Raw genomic sequence first — 16,176 nt, forward strand, 5'->3', positions numbered from 1 at the left:
CACTAACACACTTTTGGGACACAGAGCCAACAGCCATCATTATCCCTCTCTGTGCCTTTAACTTGCACACACACACACACACACACTTCAACACACACACACAGCGCAGAAAATCAAAAGGCATGTTCATCTCAGAAGGAGGCTGAATCAGTGTCTCATCTGATCACAGGTCAGCCGGCCTCCCTTCAGCAAAGCATGGCTCACAGTGTGTGCGTTTTATGTTTATGTGTGTGTATGTGTGTCAAATCAATACCCAGTTACAGACAGCTCAGCCCCACCCTGCCTCAGGGCCTGGGCTCCAGGGAACACACATACACACCTACACACAGTAAGAAAAAAAAAAAGAGTCTGAGCTTTTAACCACCACATATGAGTCTATCTCTGCATCTGGCGCAAAGAGAGAAAAAAGAGAAAGAAAGCAAAGATAGGGAATGGTAAGGCGGCTGTGGACAGTAACCTCATGAGAAACTCGTCAAATCATGTGACCAGAAACACAACAGGGAGAAGAGAGGGGGAAAAAAAAGGAGGGAGCGAGAGATTAAAAATGACAGATAAGGAGTCAGAGCGACAAGGACAAAGAGAAAGCAGAAAGAGGAAATATGCAGACTGCAGAAAAAATAAAGACCCAGCAAAAAATGTGAATTGATGGCCTTTGATTTTTTTTTTTTTTTTTTTTTGCTGTCCTTTCTCCTGCCGTAGCATAAATGACAATGTGTCATACAAGCCCAGCTGTGATTTTCCAAATCCCCCTTCACAGCTTTGTGACAGTGCGTGGAGGTGAGTCTCTTCTTGCTGTTGGAGTTCCCTGTAGCCGGCAGCAGTTTCTCCTCCGTTTGTGCTTTTTACAGTCTTCTTTTATTGGTAGCTTTCTGAAAGTGTGGAGTTAGTACGAGATGAAGGAAGAGGAAGAGAATGAGAGAGGGAGATTCCTTCAGGCGTACGCTGTGCTCCTAACGTCCTGCCAAGGTGTAAATTGAACTGAAAATGTGATTTGACTTTGATTAAAAACTTCTGCATTTCAATATTTCATGTCATTTTCAACCCTGCCCCGTTCAGCCTCAATGTTTCCCACTGAGAACTTAAAATTTCTTTCTATAAGGCTTTTTTGGTTTAAAAGAAATAAATCGACATAGGAAATAGGCTTATTCATTTTAATTTTGAGAGTTAGATGATAAGTTTGACCACTCTAATGTATGTATGGTCAATATGAAGCTATCACAGGGAGTTTGTTAGCTTAGCTTAGCACAAAGACTGGAAACAGGGTGAAACAGCTAGCCAGGCTCTGTCTGAAGAAAACAACATCAGCCTACCAGCACCTCTAAAGCTCACTAGGTAACATTTTATATCTTGTTTCTTTAGCTGTTTCCAGTCTTATGCTAAGCTAACGTGTCTCCTGGATGTAGCTACACATTAGCTTGTCTACTTGTACTGTAATCTTTAAAGACGTGCATAAGTAGTCGTCATTGGAACATTATTAAATCTTAGTAACCAAACTGACACAATACTCTTTCACTTCTGTTTAGTTTTGACTAATTGTTTGAGCAACGAGAAAAGCTTCAAATATAAAAACAAGAGTAAAGACAGGTCAACAAGTCAACTTCCCTCCAAAATAGGACATTATTTTCATTATGAATATTCCTGCAAGGATTACTACAAGTTAATCAGATTTTTAAAACCACATTTAAGGATCCCTTCAATAAAAATTACTTTACAGCTTCTGTGTTACAAGTCTTATCACAAAATATTCTGTCGCCTGGCAAAAAACTTCCTTTGTCTGCTGGAGAAATTAGAAAATGAAACAGTTCAGTGCTTAGCTCTTGTGCAAAGCATTTCGAACAATCTGGTCCAACTGAAATTTAACCGAAATGTTGTTCACACCTACAGCCAGTGTGGTCTTTAAGATAACATTATAATAATAGCTTACATAGCCCATGGTGGGCAACCAGAAGTAAACATGTTAGCAGATTAGCTTGCTAGCTCGGCTACCCCAGTCCATCACTTGACCCTCACTTTGCAGGTTGTTGCAGTCTGTCGAGTCTCCCCAAGAAATGAAGAAGTTTGGCACATGACATGTTACAAGATATAACATGTTAATTGGTAAGCTTTAGGGGTGCTGGCAGGCAGATTTGTTAACTTTCAACAGAGCCAGTTTAGCTTTTTTCCGCTACTATGCAGAATTAAGCTAACCAGCTGTAGCTTTGTATTTATTGGACAAATATGAGATTGGTATCTTGTCATCTAACTCTTGACAATAAAGTCAACAAGTGTATTTCCCAAATATCATATTTCTTTAAGCTGTAAATCATTTCACTTATATAAATGATGGTAGCTTCTACATATAGCCTATCTAAGCATGCATAATGCACACGTCACCGCCTTAACAATCAAAATCAGCACTCTCTTTTCATGTTCGATTCATTTGAGAGGAAACAAATGACCTCTTAAATGACTATTGATTGGATTTCCCTTTATCCTCTTTTTCTGGAATATTCCGAAGACCCCAAATGGCATTTCAGAAATTTCATTCATCAACAAACACCTTTTGATTCCACCCATGCGCAGCACAGCCTTACCTAATCAAAACGCAAACCACAGATGGATGAAGAGAAATAGATTAGAAAGTCAGTTTCTTCAACGCTCTGCTCAGAATTTATTGATTGCCTTCCCTTTCTGCCCCCCCTTGTTTCTTCCCTTCTCTCTCCCTTCCACTGAATTTTGTGAAACTGCTGTAATCACCGGCAATTTGCAGGGTGCCTCGCAGCTGGACTCTTGCCCACTGCTGACAGAGTGCGAGCATGTCGGTGTGTAAAGATACTGTATGTGTGTGTGTATGTGTGTGATGCAAGGTAGGCACAAAAATTACTTTCTGTGTGCATTTATAAGTGTTTATATGCATGTGTGTGCATATGTGTGTGTTGAAAAAGGTCTATTTTGGGAATATTGGGGACCATTTCAGTATTAGATTTGGTGTATAGGCTGATGTCCGGGGAGGGACAGGAAGAGATTTTTATAGACTGTTGATTACCTTGGGGGGTCCCTTGACTTAAATTGAGTTGGGGGCCAGACACACACACATACACACACACACACCCGGATACATTTTCAGCCCATACACCTTCAGCTCTGTTGGCTTCAAATCTCTTTCCTCATCCCAGGTTGTATTACTGTGCAATCATTGCATTACACTATTACTTAATCTTCACAGGATTTGAGTGAATCTATCTGTCTCACTAGAGATTAGATTGTGTTTATGATATACTTATGCATCAAAATATGCTATAATATGGTGAAAACATGTTTCATGTTTTTTCTTTCAGTCAGTTTTTCATTGATACACTTCAGAAAATGTAGGTTTCTTTCATTGGTTATGTAAAGATTACTTGTAGGTGGGGCCAAATGTACATTTATGCAAAACTTGCATTTTTTCAAAACTATCTCCAAACATTGACTTTGCTTTAGGCGTTTTTCAGAAATGCTTAAAATTGTTAAGTTGATAAAATAAATGCTATAAGTGCTATATGGGTGAGCAGAAAATCTTCACCCAAGCTTTTGAGCATTAACATATGGTATATTGAAAAAGACGCTAGCAAAAGCCGATGTGTAATCTAAATAAATACTAATACACAAGGACTGTAGCAAACGATCATGTGTTAGTTGCATTATTTATCAGTGCATGCTGTTTTGTGCATGCTGGATGTCGTTATGCTCCTTTGTAAATGTCAACTTTGTAAGATATGTTGTTTTACTCAATTTCTATCATGCCTCTGTCTGTTTTTGTCTATTTTAAAAACACAAATGCAAATACTGAAAATAATAATGCATCTAATTTCTAAAAGCAGAACCTTCAAGAACAACCACAGCACACTTGAGAGGAAAAGTGGGTGCTGCTGTTTGATTTCCCAATGCCCTTCCAGACCGCAGCTGTCAGCGTCGAGATTTTCAAAATGAGTCTGTCCTACAGCAGCTGGAAAATCCGCTGACATTAGATGTGAGAGGAAAAGTCCTAACGCAGCTCTGGTTACATTTTACATGAGACTGAGAGTAAGGCTGGCTGGAATGAAAAGTACATTAAATTTCCTGCTTTGCTTTTTCCATTTGATTGCACAAATTGGAAATGAAATTGACAAGAAATTCCATATCGCGGCATGTAATATCATGTAATTACGTAATGATCATTAAGAGACCATGGATTATTAAGCTTTTTATTGTCACGGATGTTGTTAGGAACACTGCCAAACATGATTGCATCCCATTAATTTTCAACTTGGTTTGTATCATATAATAGTCATAACTGCAGAGATGTGTTTCCCTTTGGGCGTCTGTCCTTCGATTATCGTTTTTATTATACATTTAAGAGCTGTACAAAATCATATTATCTACATGAGTTAGTCGATGCTTTACTGATATTCTGATGTTAGTTATTACAGAAAATACAGAGTTATTTAATTAAAGAGAAACAGCTCGTACATTCAGATAGAGTTCACAGTTTTCATTCACACGCACCCTTTTCACAACATGAAAGAATACAGTTAACTTCAGTTGCAGCGATGAGAGTCACCATGACAGCACAACCACTTAGACCCTGAACTCTCCTTGAGTAAAGAATGCGCCGACAATAAAAAGTTTATCCACAGACACTTGATGAGAAAAGGAGACACCTACATACCACCTAATCGCTTTCCCTCACCCACACACACACACACTCATACACACACACACACACAAAATGGATGAGTGCCATTCGTTCCAGGGAAACATCAATAGCCCTGACAGCTGATAGGTGTGATAATAATATCAGGACAGCTTGCCGCTATTTGCAATAGACTTACAGTAGCAATCATTAGGAAAAAGGGAGTTGTTATACAATGGGGAAGGACCACACAATCCTCTGACAGACAAAGAAAAAAGTGGCCAAGAAAATGTGTCTTTAATAAGCCCCAAGACCAATAAAAAAGAAAATAATCCTCATTTTCTGAGCGTTTATTTTTTTCACAACAATGGACATTCAACTCCCTGTCCATTTGTCATGCTTTCACTGAGGATAAGTCACCACAAGCTCTGTCCCATGAAGAGCAGAGGAGTGAATGGGAAGAGTAGAAATGCAAGGGCAAACATACAGTAGCAGCCGTTGGAATCCCTAATCTTCAACGATAGCAAAGAACCAAAACACACACACGCCTCCTTTTCATCTTTTTATACAATATCCCAAGACGCTACATGCGGTCACCCTGAACCCGGCTTTTTCACACCCTCTGATGGTTTCCCCCCCCCCAAGAGATGGAAAGGACATACTGTATGGGCACTACTCTCTGAAAGTCAATGAAGGAAATATTATAATTGCCTGGGGTGTGTTAGTCAATCAGACAAACTGTAGCAAAATACCTCTGGGAGGAGGACGACACACACATATTACCAAAGTCACAAAGAGAAACCACACTCTTGCTCGTGGTGTGCTTTCATGCTTTGTGTCGTCAAATCACCAGTCACCGTCACGTATCTACAGTCTGGAGCCCTCATGTCTGCACTTAAAGGCACTCCACATAGTCCCAGCAGAAACTGGATGCTTTTTAGACAGCTGATGGCAGGGCTGGCCATAATTTTTCTGCCATTTCACTTAGTTTAAAGTGAAACTGCTTTTTACACCAGACATCCGTTATTCATTGATATTCACTGAACTGAATGCGAGTTGACGTCGGTCTTGCTTTAGTGATGCATTTTTTAGATAAAGAGGAGAACAAGTTACTCGCAGCCGTATCGTTTAAAGCATCTTATTGCTTCTGTTGCCATGTCATCTCACTCTCTTCTTTTCATCCATTTTGTTCTCTTGTTAGGGATGTGACATCGACCCAATGGGGATGCTATAATTAAAGGTCAAGATTTATAAACTTGAAAGGCCATAGCATGACGATGTGATGAATTATTATTAATTCGCTGGTTAGTTTATTTAAAGGGGACATAACGTACTTTTTGTGATTTTCTATACTGATTTATATACTGTTATAATGTCGGATGTCTATGTTAAACATGGTCAAAGCTCCAAGACATGAGGTGAAAGTAACCAGAGTGGGCTCATTAGGAGGGAGGCCTTGAGGAGACAGGAGCTAAAACGGCCTGTTTCAGACAGAGGCTGAACCGAGGGGCTGCATAAAAGAGCCAGTATAAAATAAATAAGGAGTTTTTTTTTTTTTAACTGTAAATCATGCAAAGATATTCCAGTAGAGCCCTAGAATATAAATATAGACCTAGAAATGTGTGTGATATGTTCCCTTTAAATGTCTCGCATCCATATAGGCTTTCAAGACACTAGACACATTAAAAAAAATGTTCAATTTACATAACTGAAACGCCTAATTATGGAGGACACACTGTAGTCTGTCTTATACTGAGTGCCACACATTTTCTGCAAATCTTGCCACAATTATAATTTTCTCATTAAAAAAAACTCCACATCCAGCATTACCATCAGGATTCTTAAAATTGAATTATTTCAAATTAATTAATTTATTTTAGACTGTATCGTCCAATTTTAAGCCCTGGAAGGTCACCCTGACAGGTGGGGTTATAATGACTCCTATGTCTATCCATATCCTACAATCATTAAATTCAAGATCTACTTTGCAGGTCTTGAGCTTCGGATAATGGCTTCTATCAGATACCGGAAACCTCACTGCACACACACACACACACACACACACACATATACCACACGCTTACACACACTTTTCTTATGTATCACAAAGCTATTTTTAGATGCCTACAGATCTTCATTTAGTATCAGCCATGAGCTTAGATGGGCCATTTTTACAGAGATAATGTCCAGAGCCAAATGAATAATTGCGAAGCAGTCTGGTAACATGAGAGGGATCCGTTTCTAATTTTAGCGTATTTACTATGCCCTGTTTATGGTGTGAGCGTAAATGGATCTTTAAATAGAATAAACGTCAAGCTCAGTTTGAAAATAGGTGGTATTACTGCTCATACATCATGATGCTAAAGGCTTGAGTACATACATGCAGCCACACTCTGTAATCGGCAGAATTTTCTGATAGTCCCATCAATCAGAACAGACAGACTGCTGTTAGCTGAGGCTGTACTTTCACTTTACTGTGTGTGTGTGTGTGTGTGTGTGTGTGTGTGTGTGTGTGTGTGTGAGTGAGTGTGTGTAGGAGTCTCTCCCAGAGTGACAGGGTTCTCAACACAGCACAACGTTTAACGGAGGAAAAGCGAGGAGGGCTCATGACAGGTTGCAGCGGTCATGGTTTATTTGACAGGCGCTCCCCTCACAACCCCCCGTCAAATGACTGAGTGCCAGGACTGACGGCTGACATCGCGGTAGAAACTAAGAAACAGTCCAGCACAGGCGCCGACGCTGCCATTTCAGCAGGGGTCGGTCGGGTCGGTCGGGTCGGCCGAGCCACTGACGGTTGAGGTAGATGTTGCTGAAAAGGCACGAAACCTATACGTTTGTCCAGGAAATGCTTTTCTTATACAGGCTCTCTTCTGCAGGTTTTCTTCACCGTTCTTTCTGTGACAGGTGCATTAGCCAAGATGCACTTCCTTAGCTACCTACAAATGTGGTTCAAAGATCAAATTGTTGTTCAGACATAGTATTGGGTGAAACAAACATGCAGAGGATTTGATGAGGAGGCTTTCTGAGCCTTCTGGAGACTCCATGTGTATCCTTCATGTCTAACAAACATGTGCATTTCCTTCCTCATAAAACAAATTGTAACATATTTCCATACCTGCATTGTTTATAGTAAGCTAGCAGTATTCTTCTTTCTTGTGTTTTGCTTCACGTTTTTTGGTGCCACCAACCTGCCAACAAGTGGAATAGCATGAAACCACTGGCAGGATTGTTTATCATATCACCCACACGTTTGTGTATGTACATGTGTATCCTTATGAGTGAGCTAGTAAAGCAGGAGGTGCAGACAAAACTGGGGCCCACTCATCAAAACTTAATGCTCCACAACTCTGCAGGGTACGTTTAATTCAGTAATGCATTTAAGTTAAGAGAGGGCCTGATGACTCTCACCTATCTTCAAACACAGAAGCTAAATTTCTCGTCACCCTAAGATTAAATTACATTTTGAGTCATAATATGTGGTTTCTTTATTGTGTTTTGTGTTTACTGAACAATTGTGGGCAAAAAATTTATATGTCAGATCACAAAGCATAACAAAAGATGGGATACATTCTTTGCACATTCCCTCTGAGACAGTGGAGTCCATTATTGTGACTTAGAAAAGAGTCCAGCCAAACTCCTCCAGTTGGAGATTTCACTAATGACTGTACCACTGAAAGGGGTTATAATTCATACATTCCCAAGGCACAGAAAGAAGTTGCAAATATAATAATGAAGATATGAATTTATGCAAGTTGTTCATGCACCACTCACAAATGAAAATTAGTTTCACAGTATCAACATATTAATAAGTAATGAGTAAACAGCGTGCACGCACAGTTGTGTCTACATGCTTGCGTTTTAACATTAGTCATCGTTATATCGTGTTCTGCTTACATTGTTAGCCATCTATATCAGTGATGCCCAATCTGCTATTAAAAAAATCAATGAAATGCTGTATGTCTTGCCTATTTAAAAAAAAAAATGGATAAGGTGATCAAATTTGATACAAGAAATGTGTGCTGACATCTGTTTTGACATTAAAATGTTTCCAGAAATGCTGCAAATGCAATGAGAAAAAAGGGACAAATTAATTACTACATACTGCACTGCACAATATATATCCATCACCCACTGCAGTTTGTATATAGCGTGTCCTGTATAGCTAGATGGAATGAGGCTCATTTGGTTGCTCATATATAGAAGCATATATGTATGCTGCATGTACTTTAAGCGTTTCGTAATTCGATAATTTAAGCTGACAATGGATGACAATATATTTCCATTGGCTTAATCCTCCAGCACTACAATGCATGTGGAAATGTACAGTCAGATGTGCTAATGTGTGTGTGCTCCAGTGCTTTCAGCCCAGAGCAGAGTAGAGAGGCCAGCTGAAGATATGTTAAGCAACTCAGTATTGAATTTGAATATTTAACCAGCTTCCATTAAAGCACTGATTAATTTGAGGGCACTCCAGAAGTTACCAGAGCATGACAGAGAAAATGAGGAGGGAGGGACAGCAGGACAGAAGGAAAGAGAGTGTGTGTGTGTGTGGGTGGGTGGGTGTTGGACAACTAAGTACGCACATGTAGGTGAAGTAGGTTACCATTTGCTATGACCTGTACCCCCGTGATTACTGTTGCTGAGCCTGTCAGGCTTTCCATTCTCACATGGCACGGATAACAGTTTACAATGATAAGAAAGGTGGAATACCACTTGAAATTCATAGTAGTTTTTTAAACAACTGATCTTTGATTTCAGGTAGAGGTAGATAAAAGCAGGCTTCTCATTTCAACAAGCGTCTATTATTCCACCTGAAATGACAACTGCTGCCAGCAGATTGTTATCAGCTGTAGCTACCTAACTAAATTAGTTGAAAACACCATCCCCAGCTGACTTTTTAATCTTCCCAGCTGACTCAATTTTGTCAAGTGACTTAAATTTGTGCTTGATGGCTATATAGCTTGTATTGTGCTGAAACACTGAGGCAAAAAGTCTGCATCATAACCTGCTGATGATCCATGTAGAAGATCTGCAAATACAGAAAGAGCATTGTTGATGTATGTATTGCAGACACTGTATAGCTAGTTAGTCCAAGTAAAGAGCAGACCAGAGGCTAAAGAGGCTAAAAAAAAAAAAGTACCACGCTCCAAGCTCTTTATATACAAGTATCATGTTACTACAGCTTCATATATCTTCATACAGCTCCAGCTTTAGCAAATGGTCAATTTGTAAATGGTTCTTGTAATGTCACAAGTCTAGTAAATAACAGGAACAAGTTAATGTTGCACAGTGGCTTGAGACTCAAGTGTAGTCTGCGGGCAAAGTGAGCATGCATGACAACAGCAGCAATGTATGTAAGTACCCGACATGGCTCAGACGTCACACACCGACTCAACGACCCGCTCAAGGCTGACAAAGCATTGGTGTGGGGCCCAGTGCAGGAACAGAAGAACCCATGCTATCTTTTCATGATGTCAGCAAACGCACAATCATAAGTGCCGATGCCAGCAGCTATGGGTTGGGAGGTGTTCTCCTTCAGGACCACAATAGACAACTGCAGCCGGTTGCCTACTGTTTTTGCACCCTGACAGATGCCAAAAGCAGATGTGCACAGATGGAAAAGGAGTGCTTGGCTGTGGTCTGAGTATGTGAAAAGTTCTAAAAATACCTGTACAGCCTGAATAACTTCACTAACCAAACAGACCATATGCCATTGCTCCCACTTTTCATCGTTAAGGACATTGATGCAGTGCCACTTCGTTGTCAATGATTTCTCCTGAGATTAAATTCACCACAAAAGTTGAGTATGTCTCTGGCAAACTGCTTGTAGTAGCTGATACACTATCAAGACACCCTTCTGCAGCACTAAACCTGCAGACAACTGAACTGTCAGACAACATACTGGCCCTAAAAGAAGCCACACAGGCAGCACGGCTCATGATGTCAAGTTCACGTCTAGATGAAGTTAAAAAGCACACAAAGGATGACCTGAAGCTACAGGTGGTGATGCATTTTGTGAGTAATGGCTGAACAAAATATGCATCCAAAGTGCCAGACAGCATCAAGCCGTACTATACAGTGAAAGATTCTCTCACAACATGCCACAACTTGCTTCTCTATGGCAACACGATCGCCATTCTCAAACGCCTGAGGTCAGAGATAGTGGAATGACTTCACGATCATCACATGGGCATTATGAAGTGCTGCGAGTGTGCCAAACATAGCGTCTGGTGTCCAGGCATCGGCATAGCCCGGCAAAAGTGGATCGAACACCACAAACAAAACCTGCTCAAAATAGAGAGCTGTTCATAACGACCCCTTTGCCAGATAGACCCTGCAAGAGAGTGGCTGCTGATATCTGTAAAACGGACAAAAGAAACTACCTTGTGGTAGTCGATTACTTCTCCAGATATATTTAGCCTGCCACAGCCAGACACAATGGGCCTCACAGTGAGGTCTCACCTCATTATCATCTTTGCAAGGTAGGGTTGCCCCACTATCCTGGTGACCGATAATGGGCATCAGTTTCAACACTTTGCAAAGGCTTATGACTTTCACCATATCACAACAAGCCCACATTCCCCAAATCCCCAGTCAGATGGTGCAGCTGAAAGAGCCGTGAGAACTGCTAAACACATTTTGAAGCTCAGCTATAGAGCTACCCCCACCCAGGCAACAGGTTATAGTCCAGCCCAATTGATGCTAGGCCATCAGATACAGACTCCCATTCCCACACTCGAAGAAAAGCTTATTCCCCAGTGGCCTGACATCACCCTGGTGAAAGCAGCAGACTCCAGAGCCAAAGCTGCCTATAATCACCACTACGATAGACGTCACTCCAGCTGCCTGTTGCCTCTGCTCAAGCCAGGTGAATCTGTTGCTGTCAAACTTGCAACTGCCACTATTCTGCACAAATGCAACACCTAAAGATCCTACCTCATTCGCACCAATGATGGTGTTCTTCACGGGAACAGATGGCAACTGTGGCTACTGACCCCGCCACTTCCACAGCCTGAGCTTGAGGAGGGAAAGGAAACTGACATGACAAACAAGGTGGAAACAGACAGCGGTCAACAACAATAAGACAAAAGGACAACAACACAGACAACAGCTGTTGTCATCACATCAAGAGCCATCTCACTTGAAAGACGTCATAGTTAATGTGTAGAATGCTAATGAGACAGAATAATCCTCAGCATCTATGTGGGCAACCGGTAGACTACCTGGAAACCCTCGTTGGGGTCCATGTTATTGTTTTGAATAAGAAAAGAACTCACTCTGTTAGCAATGAAGCAATTTAAAATGTTCACAATGAAAAGAGTTAATATTGTTCAGCCCTGTTTAATGGCCTGTTATAGAGGAGTTCATTAGTTTAGTATTTGCTTTATTTTACATTGTCTAAATTTGATTTATTTGCATCTTTAGTTACTCAAAGGAGGGAAGGTGTAATGTAGTGAGTCTAGTAAATAATAGGGACTAGTTAACGCTGCGCAGTGGTTAGAGACTCAAGTGTTGGTGAGGGCAGTGTGAGCATGTGCAACAACAGCAGTGGCAATGCATGTATGTCCCTGACATGGCTCCTAATTAAAGCTTGGAAACTGAGAATACTCTCACAGTCTGCTCATTAAGCATTGCAGTTCTTGTACATTTAGCTCCTCTAAAATCATGTGACACTTAACAGTCACGTTTGCTTCTCTGTCAAACTATCTGTCACCTTCTCTGATGAAGCGAGGAGCCTTCTCATCAGCAGGGGGGAGGGGTGACTACTGATAGGAGGTAAGAAATCCCTGGTGAAGGCAGTATGGAAAACCCTGCTACCCAAGAAGAAAAGCTTGATTGTGGGGTAAATGTAACACCAGTGTGGGTTGCTGGTGTGTTGTCAACGTCCTTACAGACACTCATGGTCGGACATATGTTTAATCTGAATCTGTAGCAAGGGTACCAAGTAGTCTGGCTTTTAGTTTGCTATCTAATGCTTTCCAAAGGAAAAATGTTCTTTCTTTATCCATTTTCTCCAAGGTAAGCCTCACCTCGCAATTTTCAGTTACCAAGACACTCCACTCACACACAGCCCAACCACAGAGATGCAATGTAAAAGCGGCTCCCTTTGCATTGCTCAAGGGCACATTTACGATATGTTGATTATTCACTTCCTCCCACACAGGTTTCATACATATTCTCCATTCAGCAGAATGAGCAACATTCGAGTCACAAGCTTCCCTGACCTTTAAGCTTCCACTGCAGCCATTTAAAAGCAACGCGAGCTTTGAAATGCAAGGCGTAAACCTACCCTCACACCACCTGCCAATCATACGGCACATTACGACAGACAGATGTTCATTTAGCCAATTGGTTGTCTAGTGGCATGTACAGATGTTACCTACGCCCAGGAGATGCTTTGAGTGGCAGGTCCAGATGTTGGAAAAAGTGAATCAGCTGAAAAAACGTGCATGATGTTGCAGATAGGAAAGTATAAATGCACACATTAACATAATTTCAATATTAGTTACAGTAAACATGTAAGATTTTTTTTTTTAAAGTGGCAAATGCTGTAAAATAATGGTCACGGTCAACAGTTGACTACTTAATCTTTGACAACATGATCAGATTGCATCATTGAATTTATCCCTTTGCATTACATTGTGTCATTAGTAAACACTAATATTTTAAAGTATCCCAGTTAATCCATACAGACACATAAAACAATCCTATGACACCACACACATATGCACACAGTGGCTTCTCTTAGGAGAGATACCTGAGGCACCATGCCTTTCTCCACAGAAGACACATTGTCATGGCAACGGGCTGAAGCGGCAGCTAATGGTCTTCTTATCAATTCAATCCAAATGACTCTCAGGCAAAACAACGGCTGACTCCTCAACCTGTCGTACTACACAGGCAGAGGCAAATGCGGCTCAATCGTCCGCCTTAGTCCTTGAGATTTACACAAATGTGGTTTAAAGAGGGTGAACACACACATACTGTATGCACACACACACACACACACACAGCAAATGCAAAAACACCAAATGAATGCATAGAATCCACAATTTCACTGTGCAATACGATAAACATGTTCATATGAACGCTGTTTATACACACATACAAACACACTCCATCATGTTGGCAGGTTCATAAGGGGATTTCACTTTCATCTCCATCTCTACTGGACACACACACACACACACACACACACACACACACACACACACACACACAGGCACGCAACTGTGTCCCCGTGGAATCCATCTTCATTTGCTGTATTTGAGAGCAGCCCTGCGATTCAACTCTGCTCTCCTCCATAACTCATCCTTATGACTCCAGATGCTCCTCGCTGGTCTTAGCGGTGTGACACCCAGTGAAGTTCATCAGTGTGCAAATAAGATATTTGAGTGCAAGCAAATGTGCGCGCAGGTGATTTCTCCAGCTCAGTATGGTAGTAATTACGTTCATATCGGACGATGCCACAACTCACAGTTTGCATCCAATGCCAAAGATATTGTACAAAGTGAGCATTTTTAAACAATTGGTACGGGTTGCAATAAAAAAAAGAGTGTATGTAGGTTGTATTTTGAATGCATCTTTATTCATATTTGTAACTAAAACGCTGAAATGAGCTCAGTATCATTCTTATCTTTGAATTCCCTTTAATCTGCTAGTGCAACACACTCTGATTAATATTCCCCCATCTGCTTCCTACTAGTTTTTGGAAGCAAAGTACAGTTAATTATAAATACACTGTCATCTAAAGTACCACTTTGTTTGTTTGTGTGTGTGTGTTTGCATGTGTGTGTGCAACTATGCGTGTTTTGGGTGGTGTTTGCTTGTGTCTGAGGCAGGTGTACTGAGTGTGATTAATACTTTGACAGACGATAAAGCAGAGAAGCAAAATTAGATTAAAAAGACAATTAAATTTTTCAAGCTGTGTACCTCTGCTTTTTTTTTTTTTTTTGCAAATGGTACCAGCAGCACAATATACAATGTATGTGCAGTAATATAAAGCACATTAGGCCAGTGTTGAATGATGTATGGAAATTATGCAATATTTAACATTCTGAGCTAATATAAAAAGAGGATGGGAGCAGAGATGTATTTATATATAATTCAACGTACTGGGGCTAACAGTTCAGAAGGCCTATGATTTGCCGGGGGATTTGGCAAGCTATGCTAAGCTAAGCTAAGGCTAGACTGGGCTGCACTAAGCCGGCTGGTAATAAGAGATTTGGTAGAGAGTAATCTGTCGGTGTGCCAAACTGGCGCTATCCTGCGGGAGCTCATTAGCTTAGCATTCTGCCTCAGTGGTCCTGCCTTGAATGAATGGGAGCACAAAGACAGAAAGAAGCATTCGATGTGCTGCCTCCCACAGATCATTCTTCTGCCCATTTTTTTTCTTTCTAGCCTTTTTTCTATCCTTCCTTCCTTCGCTTTTCCATCTTACTCACTCGCTGGCTGCATCAGATGACACCTCTACATCACTTCGCTCTCAAAATGTTCTAGTCACTTCCCAGAGCCTCACTTTCAGATTCATCAAACATATATCTAAAGTCAGTAAATGAGCCAAGCAGCCTTTTCTCAAAAAATCCAAACCTGGCCCTCCACCAAAAAGATTCTCGCCTGACTGAAGCTACCTCACTCAACTTTCCCTCACTTTTTGTTTCACTTTAATGGTAACTCAAACAGGGGAAAGAAAAAGTTTAACCTGGCTTAACAGTTCTCTCCTTTTTGTCAAAGCTTTTGTGCACCATCTGCTTCTCCGTTACAATTAGCCCTCTCTGCCTGACAGCCAGCGAGACATTTTACATCTCTATTGTGCAGCAGCAGAGGTACACCTCCCCTCCCCGGCTACAAAAGACAGGTGAGCCAACAGTCAAGGATTCCCATTAATAGATGTGTGGAGGTGAGAGCCAGCTTCTCGCTGGAAACGAAGCTCTGCCGTGTCTCCGTGGTGCTCTTTGACAGCAATGACTCAGGCCCACCTGTGCAGTCTGATATATGAACTTTAAACCTGCAGTGTGGAACTTTTACATATAAATGAACATCCTTTACATTCAAGGCCTTGCCATACAAGTTCACACAATGCTGATTGATCCTATCACTGCCAGGAAAACCTTACTGTATTTCACAGTACAGAGAGTTTTTAAATCGGGTGTTTGTGGCGATAAAATAATTTAACCATGCGGCTCTTTTAGACTTTCCAAATGTTATCGGACCGAATGGATCAAATTCTGATAGTGAAATGAGTTATTTTGCAGGGGTTGTGTGACGCTCAAAACAATTTATCCCCTGTTTTACACCCACAACAGTAGCGACGGAGTAGGCTACGAAGCCTATGATGTGAGCACGTGTCAACAGTGTTTTTGTAATTATTCTCACTGCCAGATGGGGGAGACAAAAGTCTCTCACCCCAGCTTTAATTAGAGGCTTTTTAATTGAGATGCCACCTGTGTGAGTTGGGTTATTAAGAGGGGATTGCCTGTGCTGTCTTAATGATAAGTAATGAGAATGCATCCTCTGTGGAAATCAAGCCTCGCTCCCGCATCTGG

General features: G+C 41.1%; 1 protein-coding gene across 1 annotated transcript in view; it reads right to left on the minus strand.

The window, feature by feature from the left end:
* LOC122973373 overlaps nucleotides 1–16,176 on the minus strand; it is a 121,713-nt gene that overhangs the window by 66,153 nt on the left and 39,384 nt on the right. The window lies entirely within an intron of this gene.

The sequence above is a fragment of the Thunnus albacares genome, chromosome 22 (assembly GCF_914725855.1).
Source record: "Thunnus albacares chromosome 22, fThuAlb1.1, whole genome shotgun sequence".
In the NCBI taxonomy this organism is placed as follows: Eukaryota; Metazoa; Chordata; class Actinopteri; order Scombriformes; family Scombridae; genus Thunnus; species Thunnus albacares.